The sequence below is a fragment of the Hypanus sabinus genome, chromosome 1, assembly GCF_030144855.1.
Source record: "Hypanus sabinus isolate sHypSab1 chromosome 1, sHypSab1.hap1, whole genome shotgun sequence".
In the NCBI taxonomy this organism is placed as follows: domain Eukaryota; kingdom Metazoa; phylum Chordata; class Chondrichthyes; order Myliobatiformes; family Dasyatidae; genus Hypanus; species Hypanus sabinus.
In genome coordinates this window covers 69,457,517-69,471,264 of record NC_082706.1, presented here as the reverse complement: position 1 = coordinate 69,471,264, position 13,748 = coordinate 69,457,517, and the positions used below count along the sequence as shown (strand labels likewise).

At 43.5% G+C, this 13,748-nt stretch overlaps 1 long non-coding RNA gene across 1 annotated transcript in view; it reads left to right on the top strand.

Moving 5' to 3' along the window:
• The window catches only part of LOC132394494 (uncharacterized), an 83,265-nt gene extending 69,758 nt beyond the window's left edge, over positions 1-13,507 (top strand). Inside the window, exon 4 of the long non-coding RNA XR_009512340.1 lies at positions 13,486-13,507. This is a non-coding gene — a long non-coding RNA (uncharacterized LOC132394494). The remainder of the gene's footprint in view (positions 1-13,485) is intronic.
• Positions 13,508-13,748: the final 241 nt, after the last annotated feature.

The following is a 13,748-nucleotide window of genomic DNA, read 5'->3' as shown; positions in this document are numbered from 1 at the left end:
GGACTTGTCCAAGATGTCCTTCAGTGATGCTGGTAGATAAATGCCATGGTGTGCACTGCAAATATTAGAGACAAATACTTCCATGAAGAGACAAAAATAAGACCTTAGACAGAGGTAGCTTGACCCACTGACACCATGAGAGAAATCATTCCCAAAATGAGGACCCTAGATTGGAGCTAATCAGGCATCTGCTTCAAGAATAAAACTAACACAGAAGACCTGAGCCTATCAAAATAAACTTAACAAACTTAAGCAGAAAGCACCAGGAAACCGCATTACAAAGAGCGAGTGGCTCCAGAAAAACACAAGGAGCTCAAATCATTAATAACTATTAAGCCACAATTAACCAGTTCAGCTGCTCTACAAATCTCAGAGCCCAATCCTCTCCAGTGCCCTGCACAGGACTGAAAAAGTCAGTACAGGACCCCCCTCCCTATAGATGGCACTGGATGGCCCAGGAAGACCTGAAAACTTGAGATCCAGGGATGAAACGAGAAACTGGGGACGTGAGAGGGAGCAGGGGAGCTCAAGAGACAGGCAGACTCGGAGATCCAGAGAGACGGAAAGACCTGGGAATCCCAACAGACTGAGAGACCTGGGAACCCGAACAGACTGAGAGACCTGGGAACACCAACAGACTGAGAGACCGGGAAATCCTGAGAGACCCGGGATTCCCAACAGACTGAGAGACCTGGGAACCCCAACAAACTGACAGACCTGGGAACCCCAACAGACTGAGAGACCTGGGAACCCCAACAAACTGACAGACCTGGGAACCCCAACAGACTGAGAGATCTGGGAACCCCAACAGACTGAGAGATCTGGGAACCCCAACAGACTGTGATTCTGGGGAATCCTGAGAGTCCTGGGAATCCCAACATACTGAGAGATCTGGGAACCCCGACAGACTGAGAGACCTGGGAACCCCAACAGACTGTGATTCTGGGGAATCCTGAGAGATCTGGGAATCCCAACATACTGAGAGACCTGTGAAACACAACAGTCTGAGAGTCCAGGGAATTGTGAGAGATCTGGGAAACCCAACAGACTGAGAGATCTGGGGAATCCTGAGAGTCCTGGGAATCCCAACAGACTGAGAGATCTGGGAACCCCGACAGACTGAGAGACCTGGGAATCCTGATAGTCCTGTGAAACCCAACAGACTGAGAGATCTACGAACCCCAAGAGACTGAGAGAACTCGGAATCACAATTGACTGAGAGACCGGGAAATCCTGAGAGACCTGGGATTCCCAACAGACTGAAAGAACTGGGAACACCAACAGACTGAGATTCTGGGGAACCCCAACAGACTGAGAATCCTGGGAATCCTGATAGTCCTGTGAACCCCAAAGACTGAGAGACCTGCGAAACCCAAGAGACTGAGAGATCTGGGAAACCCAACAGACTGAGAGATCTGGAAATCCCAACATACTGAGAGATCTGGGAAACCCAAGAGACTGAGAGAACTTTGAACCCCAACTGACTGAGAGACCGGGGAATCCCAACAGACTGAGAGATCTTGAAAACCCACCAGACTGAGAGACCTGGGAATGCTGAGAGACCTGGGAATCCCAACAGACTGAGAGGTCTGTGAAACACACGAAACTGAGAGAACTCGGAATCACAACAGACTGAGAGACCGGGAAATCCTGAGAGACCTGGGATTCCCAACAGACTGAGAGACCTCAGAACCCCAACAAACTGACAGACCTGGGAACCCCAACAAACTGACAGATCTGGGAACCCCAACAGACTGAGAGACTGGGGATTCCCAACAGACTGAGAGACCTGGGAACCCCAACAGACTGAGAGACCTGGGAACCCCAACAGACTGAGAGATCTGGGGAACCCCAACAGACTGAGAGACCTGGGAACCCCAACAGACTGAGAGACCTGGGGAACCCCAACAGACTGAGAGACCGGGGAACCCCAACAGACTGAGAGACCAGGGAACCCCAACAGACTGAGAGACTGGGGAACCCCAACAGACTGAGAGACTGGGGAACCCCAACAGACTGAGAGACCTGGGAACCCCAACAGACTGAGAGACTGGGGAACCCCAACAGACTGAGAGACCTGGGAATCCCAACAGACTGAGAGGTCTGGAAATCCCAACAGACTGAGAGATCTGGGAACCCCAAAACGCTGTGATACCAGGGAATCCTGAGAGACCTCGGAACCCCAACAGACTGAGAGACCTGGGAACCCCAACAGACTGAGAGACTGGGGAACCCCAACAGACTGAGAGACCTGGGAACCCCAACAGACTGAGAGACTGGGGAACCCCAACAGACTGAGAGACCTGGGAACCCCAACAGACTGAGAGACCGGGGAACCCCAACAGACTGAGAGACCGGGGAACCCCAACAGACTGAGAGATCTGGGAAACCGCAACAGACAGAGAAACATCAGAATCCTGAGAGACCTTGGAAAAATGAGAGACCTGGGAATGCCAACAGACTGACAGAACTGCGAACCCCAACATACTGAGAGATCTGTGAACCACAACAAGCTGTGATACAGGGGAATCCTGAGAGAACTGGGAAACCCAACATACTGAGATACCGGGGAACCCAAACATACTGAGAGACCTGGAAATCCCAACAGTCTGAGAGTCCTGGGAAACCCAACAGACTGAGAGATCTGGGAACCCCAACAGACAGAGACCCGGGAATCCCAACAGACTGAGAGACCCAGGAATCCCAACAGACTGAGAGACCCGGGAATCCCAACAGACTGAGAGATCTGGGAACCCAACAGACTGAGAGATCTGGGAACGCCAACAGACTGAGAGACCTGCAAACCCCAACCGACTGAGAGACCTGGGAACAGACTGAGAAACCTGGGAATCCTGAGAGATCAGTGAACCCCAACAGACTGAGAGATCAGGGAACCCCAACAGACTGAGAGATCAGGGAACCCCGGCAGACTGAGAGACGGGGGAGCCCCAATATACTGAGAGCCCTGGGAATCCCAACAGACTGACAGACCTTCGAACCCCAACAGACTGAGAGATCTCGGAACCCAACAGACTGAGAAAGTTAGTGTAGAAATAGCAGGGGCTCTGACAGAATTATTTCAAATGTCCTTAGAAACGGGCATGGTGCCAGAGGATTGGCATATTGCTCATGTGGTTCCATTGTTTAAAAAGGGTTCTAAGAGTAAACCTAGCAATTATAGGCCTGTCAGTTTGACGTCAGTGGTGGGTAAATTAATGGAAAGTATTCTTAGAGATGGTATATATAGTTATCTGGATAGACAGAGTTTGATTAGGAGCAGTCAGCATGGATTTGTCCATGGAAGGTCATGTTTGACAAATCTTATTGAATTTTTTTAAGAGGTTATGAGGAAAGTTGGCGAGGGTAAAGCAGTGGATGTTGTATATATGGACTTCAGTAAGGCCTTTGACAAGGTTCCGCATGGAAGGTTAGTTAGGAAGGTTCAATCGTTAGGTATTAATATTGAAGTAGTAAAATGGATTCAACAGTGGCTGGATGGGAGATGCCAGAGAGTACTGGTGGATAACTGTTTGTCAGGTTGGAGGCTGGTGACTAGTGGTGTGCCTCAGGGAACTGTACTGGGTCCAATGTTGTTTCTCATATACACTAATGATCTGGATGATGGGGTGGTAAATTGGATTAGTAAGTATGCAGATGATACTAAGGTAGGTGCCATTGTGAATAATGAAGTAGGTTTTCAAAGCTTGCAGAGAGTTTAGGCCAGTTAGCACTAGTACCACTAGTCTTCAGAGTGAGTTGACTCAACAGTCCATTTTCTCAGGCAAGTCAGTGAAGTGTTGCTGGGTCCAAGTCTCAACAAATACTGTGACGGAATGAATGGAGTTACATATTATCACAGTGAGATAATAATTAGCTGACACAAGCACATTCACGTGCAATTGCCAAATTTGCTGTGCTGCCGAATCCGTGGTTGTGACACCACCGGTCTGAGTGCATCGCTTCTCTATCACTTTGCCTATCCTCCCTCTCACACTGTTTCCAAGCTTTCTTTATTTGTGAGCCAACTGCCCTTTCCTCTGACTCTTTAGTTCGGTTCCCACACCCCAGTAATTCTAGTTTCAACTCTCCCCAGTAGCCCTTGCAAACCTCCCTTCCATGATATTGGTCCCCCTAAGATTCAAGAGCAACCCGTCCTTTTTGTATAGGTCACACCTGCCCCAGAAAAGGTCCCAATAATCCAGAAACCTGAATTCCTGACCGCTGCTCCAAACCCTCAACCACGCATTTATCTTCCACCTCACTCTATTCCTATATTCACTGTTGCGTGGCACAGGCAATAATCCCGAGTTTACAACTTTGAGGTCCTACTTCTCAACTTCCTTCCTAACTCCCCTTCATCTGTTTTCAGGACCTCCTCCCTTTTCCTGCCTATGTCATTGGTACCAATATGCACCTTGACCTCTGCCTGTTCACCTTCTCAGTTCAGGATATCGTAGACGTGATCAGAAACATTCCGAACCCTGGCACCTGGGAAGCAAACTACCATCCGTGTTTCTTTCCTGCATCCACAGAATCAACTATCTGAATCCATAACTATAGAGTCCCCTATTACTACTGTCTTCTTCCTTTCCCTACCCTTCTGAGCCACAGGGACAGACTCCGTGCCAGAGGCGCGACCACTGTTGCTTCCCCCAGGGAGACCCTTCCCCCAACAGTACTCAAACAGGAGTACTTCTTGTTAAGTGGGACAGACACAGGGGTACTTTCTAGTATCTGACTCTTGCCCTCCCTCTCCTGACTGTTACCCACTTATCTGTCTCCTGAGGCCCTAGTGTCACTACTTGCCTATAGCTCCTCTCTATCACCTCCTTACTTTCCCTGACCAGACAAAGGTCATCAAGCTGCATGTCCAGTTCCCTAACACGGTCCCTAATGAGCTGCAGTTCAGCGCACCTGACGCAGATGTGGCCGTCTGGGAGGCTTGGAGTCTCCCAGACATCCCACGCCTGATACCCGGTCCAGAACACCGGCCTCTCAGATATATTTCCTGTTTCTATTCCTCACAGGTAACTTACCTCGCCTCGACCTGTTATTGCTAAAGCCCGAATGAGCCAAAGCCCTACCAGTCTGCCTCAGATCAGTCTGTCGATGACCACTCCACTAGGCAGGGTCTCCCTTTTTTGCCTGAACCTTCCCTGCTATCTAATTCACAATTGGCGCTCCATTTATAGCTGCTGATAAGCCTCATACAATGGCAAACGCTCTCAAAGCTCCATTTTTAAATAAAATACAGCTGACCTTTGAGAAATCCCTCTTGGTAAAGCTCTGTTGACTTTCTATATCACATTTTTCACACAGTCTTCCACTTCTTTTATCTCTAGAGCTTATCGTAAGTCATTCTTTATACGTATTTATTTTCTTTCATTCTCTGATTACAAGTGCATGTTTTGAGGTTTTGGATTGAGGAAAAGTTTTATGTACATAAGGAAAGAGTTAAACATTATTCCTCTTTGGCATATGCTAAAACAAATGGATGTCCATAAGATATAAACAGTGCTAGCCTAGAGTGGGATTGTCTTTGAGAAAGTTGAAGAAGTACAAGCCTACAGACCTGAGAGTAGACCATAATGAATGCATATTTGGAGAAGATGAGATCACTGAAAAAGGTGCATATACCAAATGATACCTTATCATGGGGAAGTACTGGGGTAAGTGTTACATTTAAAAGAATCTTCAGATCCTTCTTCAGAACTGAGAAGGAAGGGGAAGGCACCAGAATAAAAAGGTGGGGGAAGGGAAAGAGGCTAGGCTCTTGGCCCAAACTGTCAACTGTTTATTCATTTCCATTGATGCTGCCTGAGCAGCTCAGTTCCTCCAGCATTTGTGGGTGTTGCTTTGCATTTCCAGCATCTGCAGACTTTCTCATGTTTAGGAATTACTTGCTTTTTGTCAACGTAGTCAGGAGAATCTGAAGAGGTACAAGAAACACTGGAGCAGGAAGCAGAGAGGAAGGAATGAGGCCCCATTTTATGGTCCATATTCCCATGGTGCTATGCATTCTAGTTAGGGCACTTGACCAGAAAATGGATTAAGCTATTCTATATCAATCCCATGAGTAGTTTACCAAAACAAGCAATGACAATATACTAACTGTATGAAGCAGAGATTTTGCTTGCCTGTCCTGGGATACTAACATTGGTTATTTTAGCAAGTATTATTTCTCTAAACTTGCCCCAGGGACTGGAGGGGTGAGATTGCATCTGAATATTGATAGTATTAAATCCTAGAACTGTTATACAGCAAAGAACATTATTGCATAATACAGGCCCTTTGGTCCACAATGCTGTGCCGAAAATTTAACCTAATCTAAGATCAATCATAGCCCTCCATTTTTCCATCATCCATGTGCCTATCCAAGAATCTCTTTGATGCCTCTACCATCACTCCTAGTAGAGAGTTCAATGAACCTACCACTCTCTGTATAAAAGAGTAACCTCTAACATCACCCCTATATTTTCCAACAGTCACATTAAAATTATACCCTCTTGTATTAGCTATTTTCACCCTGGGGAAAAGTCTCTGACTATCCACTTGATCTATATTTCATATCATCTTTCATGCCTTTATCAAATCAACTCTCCTTCTTCACTCCAAAGAGAAATGTCCTTGCTTGCTCAACCTATCCTCATAAAACATACTCTCTAATCCAGGTAGCATCCTGGTACCTGAGGTTGGAACATTACCTTGCGGCTCTTGAACTCAATCTGCTGACTAATGAAGGTCTGTGTACCATATACTTTCTTAACTACCCTATCAACTGGTACAACAACTTTAAGGAATCTATGGATGGGAGACTCCAAGATCCCTCTGTTTCTCCAAACTGATAAAAATCCTTTTATTTAACACTATATTCTGCCTTTAAATTTGACATATCGTAGTGAATCATTTCACATTTTTTCTGGGTTGAACTCCATCTGCCATTTCCCACTCCAGCTCTGCATCCCGTTAATGCTACAACGTAAAATGAAGCCATTTGGCCTTTCAGGTCAATGCCAGTTCCCCATAATGGAAGCCTGTCACTCCCACTTAAAATGCACTTTCATCACAGCTTTGCAAATTATTTGCTCTCAAGTGCTTATGAAGTAGTTATTGATTCTGTTTACATCATCCCTGCAGACATTGAATTCCAGATCCTAATTACCTGTTGAATAAAAATGTTTTTCTCCATGTTTTCTCTGTGTTTTTCTTTTGCCTAAAATTTTATTTCAGATCCCAAGTCTACTCATAGGGTCAGCTATGCTCTCTTTAGCCTGACTGAACCAGTCTTATTTTAAGAGTAAACACCTTTTCTTATCTCAGGACAGAAGTCCTTCTTGAGGAGCAAATGTCCTGGTCTGGATTAGCACTTTGAAATTCCACCTGAGGAATGGTTAATCTATTACTCAAGATATTTTGGTGGACCATTTTCATTGACTGGTGCTTTGGACACTTTTAACTTGCACTGGACACTTATAGCTTGTTTTTAACTGACATGTGGCTGTTGTGTTTTACTATTTATTGTTATGTTTATTATTTAGTGTTGTGTTTGTTATGTTATGATTGCACTGCTCCTGGGAAACACTGTCTCATTCTGCCTTGCAGAGCTGATGTACGGTTAGAATGACAATAAAGTTTTTGAATCTTGAATCTGTGGTGAAGGGTCTTCAAAAGAACAGGTGAGTGGGGAGCTTCAGGGTTTTCAACCAGCACTAAGAAAGGAAAGGCAGAATGAAAGGCCAGTTTCCCCACTGTATGGTTCCATTATGATTCAATGGCAGTGTTCCCATGTATTTGCTTTCCTTCGAAGTGTGGATAACAGTGATAAAAAGATAAGAGGTGCTGCAGAAGAAATATTGGCAAATTTCTTTGGAGCCTCTAGTCCATGGTACTTTTGCTAGGTGATGAGTGAAGGTTTAAACTGGTGGATCCGATACTAAAGAGACAGATTGTAACACTCATCCTGGTGTAATAGAGTTATAGAGTCATGGAGCAGTATAGCAGAGAAACAGGATCTCCAGCCATTCTACTCCATTCAGAACTGTTATTCTGCCTAGTCCCATCAACCTGGACCTGGAACAAAGCCCTCCATACCTCTGTTATCCATGTACTTATCCAGACTTACCTTATACATTGAAATCAAACGTGCATCTGGCACTACCATAAGCAGTTTCACACTCTCACGTCCCTCTGAGTGAAGAAGCAACACTTCAAATTTCACCTTTCACCCTTAACTCTGGACCTCTCACATAGCCTCAGTGGAAAAAGCCTGCTTGCTTTTATCCTATCTTTTCTCCTCATAATTTTGTACACCTGTATCAAATTTCTCCTCATTCTTCTATGCTACAGGGAATAAAGCCCTATTCAACCTTTCCTGATAACTCAGATCCTCAAGTTCCGGCAACACCCTTATAAATTTTCACTGTACTCTTTCAATCTTATCTGCAACCAGATCTGCATGTAATAATTCAAATTAGGTCTTACCAACACTTCATACAACTTTGACATAACATCCCAACTCCTGTACTCAATACTTTGATTTATGAAGGCCAATGTGCTAACAGATCTCTTTTATATCCTATATTGTGTCTTTGCATTAGATCTCATCCTGAAAAAATCCCGTCAAATCATGCTTGCAAATATTTGATTTACATTGAGTATCGCATCACAGTCCATGTAAATGCAGGAGACGTGGTAGGGAGTCAGGAAGTGAGTTACATGCTACTAAACCCTGGTCCATAATCCACTCTTGGGTCTATTTACATGGGGGTGGTCTAGTTAGGTTTCTGGATAATAATGACCCAGAGATGTTTATGAAGAGATATTTGATGCTGATCACATCATTAAGTGTGATTCAAATTCAAAGTTAAAGTCAAGTTTTTGTCATGTGCACAGTACACTTGAGCAGAGGTACAATGAAAATCTGACTTAAGTACCATCACAGGCGCAGAGCATCAGATAGGCACCATTCACAAAAAGGGAAATAATTAAAATAAAATATTTTATTGAATCATGAAATTATTTATTTAATAAAATTAAATTACAAGAAAAGAAAACACAATTCAAGCAAGAAAATCCATTTTAGTGCAAAGTCAATTCAGGTTTATTGTCATTTCACTATATACATGTTAATTACATATATAAGCTTACAATGTATATAGAAACCAGACTATGTTTCTCTTAACCTGGGTGTAAAGCACATATAACACTCATAACATAAAATGACTTATGAAGGTAAGGATAGAATCTACAGATGAATCACACATAGCAGTTAAGGAGGAGGAACTTAGAAGGATTAATGATGCCTAACAGCGACTCCTTTGCTTCCATCTTCGGAAACAGCTCTATTTCCATCTTTAGTATCTCTATTTTTCCCTTGCAAGACCGTGACCTGGAGTTACATGCTGACTATGGTTCTTTGTGGGAATGTGACCCGCTCTTGGGGTTTCATATGGTATGTTGAATATCGGGTGAACAATGTAGTCTTTGGGGTAACTGCAAGTCCGTGTCTTTGTTGTTGCTTTGCTCACGCTGAGTGCTCGGTGGCGGGTGCTGATGCTTTTTTTTGCCGGTGGGGGTAGGGGGATTGTTGCTTGCTGCTGCTTACACACAGGAGGGAGGGGAGCTGGTGGGGGGGGGACTTTGGGGTTCTAACATTTAACTGTCATTCATTCTTTGGGGCACTCCTCTGTTTTCATGGATGGTTGCGAAGAAAAAACATTTCAGGATGTATATTGTATACATTTCTCAGACAATAAATGTACCTTTGAAACCTTTGAACTAAAGTGCATTAATATTAAATATTGTAAGGTACGGAATGGATTAACCAGCGACATTTTGAATACAATGCAGCAGGGAGTTCAGAAGACTAATGGCCCGAGGGAAGAAACTGTTTCTTATCGTGACAGTTCTTGTTTTGATGCATCGCAGTCTCCTGCCTGATGGCAGAAAGTCAAAGAGGATGCTGGGTGGATGGGTGGGATCCTTAATAATACTAAAGGCCTTGTGTATGCAGCACTCCTGATCAATGTCCCCAATTGATGGTAGGGAGACTCCTTCAATCCTCTCGGCTGTTCTCACAGTCCTTTGGAGGGACTTCTGGTCTGATGCTTGACTGTTTCCATATGAGACAGAGATGAAACTCGTCAGGGCACTCTCAATGGTGATCCTGTAAAACAGTTGAGGTGGGGCAGCCTTGCACTTTGCTTGCCTCAGTCTTGATTTCTTAGCAAGTGGGTCAAAATGTTGCTGAACTATAATGTAGTGCTTGTTGGTTCAAAAACTGACTGATTGAAAGGAAGGAGTTGTTCTTGAACCTGGTGGTGTGGGTCCTCAGGCTTCTGTACCTCCTGCCCAACCAATGGTAGCTGTGAGATGATGGTATAGTCCAGATGGTTCGGATCTTTGATGATGGATGTTGTCATCTTGAGGCGGTACCTCTTATAGATACTACAGATGGGAGCAAGATGTCCATGGTGTATTGAGCTAAGTCCACTTCTTACTGAAGCTTCTTAGCTTCCTGTGCAAATGAATTGTCATTCCAAACTAAGATGGACACTTTATCTGGAGGTCCTCATTGTCTTGCACTTGGCTGTAAATGCCCCACCCTACAAACTGCCTTTTCCAAAAGCAACCTTCTGGAAAGCACTATAGAGTTATAATAACAAAAAGCTTCATGCCAGTTTAAAAGTTTCTTTTCTATCAGACAGTTCACTCATTCTAGCTATCTCCCCCACTCCATCTATCTATTTATTTATTTAGTGATACAGAGCAGAAAAGGCCCCTTTGAGCCTTTGAGCCATGGCACCCCAACAGCCCCAGTACCCCAATTAAACCTAACTTAATCATGGGGTAATTTACAATGACCAATGGTACATCTTTGGACTGTGGGAGGAAACCAGAGTATCTGGGGGGAACCCAAGCATTCCCCGAGGAGGGTGTACAGAGACTCCTTACAGACTGGCACTGGAATTGAACCCTGAATCCCAGAAGACCCTGTGTTGTAATAGCATCATGTTCACCACTAAGCTACAGTAGTGCCCCAGTTACTTTATTTAATATCCCAGTTACTGCACTGCACTGTAAATATTTTAAACCCTGTTTTTTGTAAAAAGGCTGGCCGGTACTGTAAGGGCATGTGCACTGGACTTCAAGGCAAGTGGTGCTGTGTTTGAATCCTGCCGGCTCCTTGAATACTTTCCATCCATGCTGGGTTGAGCATCAAGCTATTCACTTGGAAGCATGAAAGACAGACAAAATGCAAATAAAGGATCCCTTTATTCCCACTTTCTATTTTCTGCTGACCAGCCAATGCTCCATCCACGCTAGTAACTTCCCTGTAATTCCATGGGGCCTTATTTTGCTAAGCAGCCTCACGTGTGGCACCTTGTCAAATACCTTCTGAAAATTCAAGTACACCATGTCTACTGCATCTCTTTTTTCAACCCTGTTTGTAATTTCCTCAAAGAATTGCAGTAGGTTTGTCAGACAGGGTTTTCCTTTCAGGAAACCATGCTGGCTTTGGCCTATCTTGTCATGTACCTCCAGGTACTCTGTAATCTCATCCCTAACAATTGACTTCAACAACTTCCCAACCACTGATGTCAGGCTAACAGGTCTATAGTTTCCTTTCTGCTGCCTGCCACCCTTCTTAAATGGCCAAGTAGCATTTGCAATTTTCCAGTCATTAGGTACAATGCCAAAATCTATTGATTCTTGAAAAATCATTGTTGATGCTTTCGCAATCTCTCCAGCTACTTCCTTCAGAACCCAAGGGTACATTCCATCAGGTCCAAGAGATTTATCCACCCTCAGACCATTAAGCTTCTTGAGCACCTTATTAGTAGTAATTTTCACTGCAAAAATTTCACCTCCCGGACACTCTTGAATGTCTAGTATACTGCAGACATCTTCCGCTGTAAAGACTGATACAAATTATGCATTCAGTTCCTTTTCCATTTCTGCATCTCTCAATATAATATCTCCAGCATCATTTTGTATTGGTCCTATATCTACCCTCGACTCTTTTTTACCCTTTATATACCAAGTGTATGAGACACTACTTTCCACAGGATGGAGTTGAGTGTAGAGGTGTGTTTCAGTCCCAAGGAGAACATATGAGCCTCTTGGAACCTAATCTTACAGGTGGCACTTCAATATATTGTATTAATTGCTATGCTAGCATACCACCCATTCAGGTGATACATTTATGCTGAATTTTTACATATTCTTCCTTACAAAGGAAAACATTTTGGCAATTGAAAAGCTACTATCATTCTGTTTGTTTGAGTATGTCCTGGACAATCTTCAATCCAAATCCTAGACATTTATTCTTTCCTATTAAACAAAACACACCAATTTTAGTTTATCAATGAACTTGTGATGTTTAGCCTATGTTTGATTTCTGTCTTCCTATTTGATACTGGATGTAACGGATTTAGTTTGATTTTGCGATTTCTCAAGGGGAGAGAAGATCTACCAACATGGAAGAAGATGTAAGAAAAAGAGACTGAGGCCCATCTACTATAATTATGAATCTCTTAGCTGTAGAATTGGTCTTCAAGATTGAAGATTAATGTTTATTGTCATTCTTTAGTGCATTAGTATGAGGAGAACAAATTTATTTTATCAAAATTAGCATAAAAATACAATAAACATGAATAACATAATAAAAATAAACAATACAAAAATCTTAAGATTATTTTGAATACATAGTCTGATTGTATGGACATAAAGTGATGCTGGGTACAGGAGTGTCTACACATAAGGTGATTCTGACAGGAAATGGTAAAATAGTGGTGTTGGAGTGGGTTAATGGTTGGAGGTGTTGACCAGCCTGATAGTTTTGGGGAAAGTAACTATTTTGATTCTGGTGGTCCTGGTGTGGATACAGAGCCTTTTCCCTCATGGAAGTGGAATTGGACTTGGCCACCAGGACTAAATGTGCATGCAAGTATCTTCCCCAATTTGTACTCAGTTCTACTCTCACTTGTTTGCAAATGGAGCTGGACATTCAAATGTCTGATAGCTGCATCTGTGTTCACGGCTGTAAACAATGAGAAGGGCCAAATGGCCTACTCTGGCATCTGTTGTCTATTGTCTATTGAGAAGCACTACAAGTCAGGACATGAGTTGTGCTAAATCTTAGCAGTAGTACATTGCACTCTCCCTTTGATGTTCATTCCATTCCATCAATTTTAATGGAATGAATTGTGAAGGCATTGACCCTGATACATGGTGAGTTTAACACCATTGACTAGGGGTGAATTTTCAGTCAAGCCTTGGATACAGGAGGTATCCAATTAAGTAGCCAGTGAGTGTATGCTGCTGTAACCCAAGGTTCAACATGCTGTGCATTCAGAGATGCTTTTCTGATCATCACTTGTTGTAACTCATGATTATATGAGCTATTGTTGCCTTCCTGCCACCTTGAACCAGTATGGCCATTTTGCTCTGACCTCTCACATAAACAAAGCATTTTCTCCACAGAACTCCTGCTCAATGGATGGTCTATCACAAACAAGAGAAGATCTACAAATGCTGGAAATCTAAGCAACACACACAAAACGCTGGAGGAACTCAGCAGGCCAGGCAGCATCTATGGAAAACAGTACAGTCCACATTTCAGGCTGAGACACTTTATGCTTTCTGGATGTTATTTGTTTCTCTGTAAACTCTAGAGAATGTTGTGCATTAAAATCCCAGGAGTTCAGCAGTTTCTGATTACTCAAACCATGCCCTATGGCACCAAA